A 3,674-nucleotide genomic window follows, 5' to 3' on the forward strand; every position below is an offset into this window, starting at 1 on the left:
AACAAAGAGGGACACACAGTAACACCGCCTATTAATGCAAAAACGAGATTGAGTGTAATTGTCTGCGCGTTGCTAGACTTTGAAAGTGAAATCTTTGTATTAGTTCTTTACTATGTCCGACCCTCTTGCGGGATAACTACGGTCAGTCTCTTTGTCTACGATCCAGCAAAAAAATTATAAAATTGTTGGATCTGCGAAAAGCCTTAATTTTTATAAGTAATTAAGTCAGAAAGCCGTACTGAATTACGTAAGCAAACGATTTTGAATATCTCCCTTAATCCCATTTTTGGTATATTCTCCGACAGTAAAGATAACATTTTATTTGATATTGCCGCACTTCGCGGGCTTACAGGTAATTTAGACAGAACTTGTTCTGTATATCCCATTAATAAGGTGCGCAAACGGTTCAGGCAGTACTTTTTTAACTCAAGAAGCACCCAGGCTGAATTTTAGAATATTTAAGAATTGATATTGCCACTTTTAACTAATTTTAGAAAAAGTGTCGCTCTGTCTACGAAAGAACTGGAGAAATTACAATAAACAACCTATTAGATTGGTTATTAATTTAAGGTAGGTAAAAATGTAGAGAAAAACACATAATATATATTATTAAACACAAAAAGCTCATTTAAGAAAACAAACTAAAAATGCAGGTTATCTATTTTAACAAAAATAAAGTAAGAAATGTTGACAAAATAACGCACATTGTAAGGAATCGAAAATTCAGTAGGAATTGATGTTCTTTTACGTTTTTATTAGCCGTAAGCATCTAAATTACATCTCGATCCCTATTCCTAAATTGAAAAATTTAATTTTTTAGAGTTAATCATTTAAAAATGCCAGATAAACATTTTTGGTTTCCTCTGTATTTGCTCTCTTTGTTGTCATGAACTCCAATTTTTCTACTGTTCGGGATTCAGGCTCAACGTTACGGTATCCTGCATTGTTTTCATCATCAAAATTCATCCTGAGAATCGACCCGTAACTTTCAATTTTCTTTCAACTTTCAAGCAAACTTTTAAAATGGGGCCAACGGGATTTACTTTCAATATCTCCCGACCGTCTTATCGGAATTTTTTTCACTTGCTTTCGAAATATTTTTCTTTGGTTTAGGCCTTTTGCACTGGAAAAAAGATTTAATTCAGTTACTAACTGAAATTTATTTTTCTATGCTCTATTTTATGAAAACGATGCAAAACAGCTTGCTTTTGACCAAGATCTTTATGTTTGGCACAGAGAACAAAATCAGTTTGCAAATACTTACATACTTAAATAACTATTTTGTACTTCAATTATGAAAGACTCCCAGCCATTGAGGAAGTATGTTCCTTAATTATAAGAAATTCTGTTCAGCCATTCTTCAAGCAGTGTTCGATGCAAATTATCGATTTACTGTAACAGAGGTGGGAGGATCTTTATTAAAATTACTTTTAAAGAAATAATTAAATGTAGTTACTGAACAGTATTTACTACATACCCAAATTCGCCTGCAATTTGTTTTCACTGACGATGAAAATGGACGATGGACAAATTCTAAATCCGGAAAGGACGCACTTTAACTCACAGAACGCAAATATAGCTTTAACTAGCGATTGTCTAGAGCTATGACGACTGAATGTTTATTTGATATAATGTAGGTGAAAAGAATGTAAGTTGATGAAGTAGATGATGTCGAACTAGCTAAAATAAAGCTGTGGTAACGCTTTATGCAATAGCGACCCTGTCAAAACATTTGTTTTGGCACGTACTCCCCAGCTAGTTAGTTTGCCGCCGGACGTAGATCATCCACAGAATACTTACTAAAGGATCACGTTTGCTTTCTGCGGCCTAACTCATGATATACACATTAATATATGATACTGTACATGAATCACAGTTGAGGTAGAAAAATCTAATTTATTCTTCGCCCACACCCTCACAATTTATACAATAAAAATTACACTTAAAATAAAAAAAAAAAATAAAGCAAAACGCAAAACGACAATTATGGGATTCTTCTTCTTCAGAGCGTTCATTAGAAATACCTTATCATGACAATGATATAAAGTAATATAGAATGAAGAAGACGACAAAATATGTTTGATTTGCAATGAAGAAGGCAAAAACAACGAGTTATAGTTTCGATGTGACCTTTGCTCTGAAATTCTCATGTTTAAGTTTAGATTCGTGCATTCATTCTGTCGTAAATAAGTAATCTAATGGAAGTCCAAAATTGCTATCCATTGGATATCCATTTTTGGAGTTGGACATAATTGACATTATTTCTTATGTATGGGATAGTTCACATATGATTTCCCTAATATAAGGCACAGAACACAAATATATAGGAGTATAATATAAGGAGCATTTTTGTCATGCTTCCTCCCTTTTTTCATAAAATGTAATCTTTTTTTCCTTTTGACAAATAAACGATTTTATTGTTTGTTGTTGTTGTTGTTAATGATTGGGCTAATTTTGGATGTGCATTGGACATATTGTGCTATCTGGGAATATGCATGTTTGTTTCGTTTTTGTATTTGTTCTAATGCAAGTAAATAAACACAAAGTATAAATTCTAATAAGAAACCTAAATTACTTCCTGACATAAGATAACAATGTACACAATGATATTAAAACCATATTAATATGTTTTTTTTTAAATAAATGTGGTACCCTGATCACACATGGTTGTGCAGACTTTCATAGCAGTAAATTATAAATCTTTTAAACAAGATAATATACGGCTTTTTTAAGCCTTAGTTTTAATAGTGTTCTTTGTAAAAAAAATAAGAAACAAGAATCAGAAGTAAAGTTTTCTTTCGCCCCTATTTTTTGTCAATTTTCAGTTATGTGGAAGGTTCCAGCTAGTACCCATAGAAGTATACAAGATATATCGACCTCCAAAGTTTGGGATTTTTTATTTTTCGGTTATGCGGCCCCGTATCGAATTTTTTAACCAATAACTGATATTTTTCGAATTAGAACTAACTATACCAGCGGCTTGGTCCCATCGCCTACATTACAAAAACCCCGGGTTAACGGGATTTGACCAGAACTAAGTGAATGAGGGCACTTTGAAATAGAGATTTACGACTTTACTTGATTTTCAAGCTACTTAACTTGACTTGATGTTAAGATCAATTCAAGTAATTGTTTTTGAAAGTCAAGTCTAGTATTTTCAAGTAACTTAAAAACCAAGTTTTTCAATCTACTTTATTTTTATTGGAAAAATTGTACTTTTTTGATATTAATCTGGTTAACTGCCAAAACGGAATAACAATAAAAATCTATGAATATATAGAATTAATCTTTTATTTAAAAAACATCTAAAAACAAAAACTCTGACAAACTCAGTTTAATAATAAATAAAATAATATAAAATAAAAATACGAAATATTCTGAATTCTGACAATAAAACAATAGAAAAATAAAAAACATAAAAATGAATATCTAAAATAAATCTTTAATATCCTCATTTGCCATCCATGATTTGAGACACATAAGCCTTCTAACGGAATTATCGCCTTCTTAACGATTTCTTATTTTGGTAAGAGTTAAGGCAGCTCTAGCGCTGGCATTGCCAAAAAGTCTTTGGTCATTGCGGCAAGGGTTGGAAAAATGCATTCGTGTCTCTTCCACCATTCTGTCTGCATTATAGGCAGGTTTTCTATTAAACAAGGTTAGTGGATCTATTT

General features: G+C 31.8%; 1 long non-coding RNA gene across 1 annotated transcript; it reads right to left on the reverse strand.

Moving 5' to 3' along the window:
* Positions 1 to 733: 733 nt before the first annotated feature.
* Positions 734 to 1,718, reverse strand: LOC126748978 (uncharacterized). The gene is made up of 3 exons (XR_007664846.1): positions 1,478 to 1,718; positions 1,265 to 1,392; positions 734 to 1,123 (listed from the first exon to the last, which is right to left on the reverse strand). It is a non-coding gene; the product is annotated as an uncharacterized LOC126748978 (long non-coding RNA).
* Between the last annotated feature and the right edge of the window lie 1,956 nt (positions 1,719 to 3,674).

This window comes from Anthonomus grandis, chromosome 22 (assembly GCF_022605725.1).
Source record: "Anthonomus grandis grandis chromosome 22, icAntGran1.3, whole genome shotgun sequence".
NCBI lineage: Eukaryota > Metazoa > Arthropoda > Insecta > Coleoptera > Curculionidae > Anthonomus > Anthonomus grandis.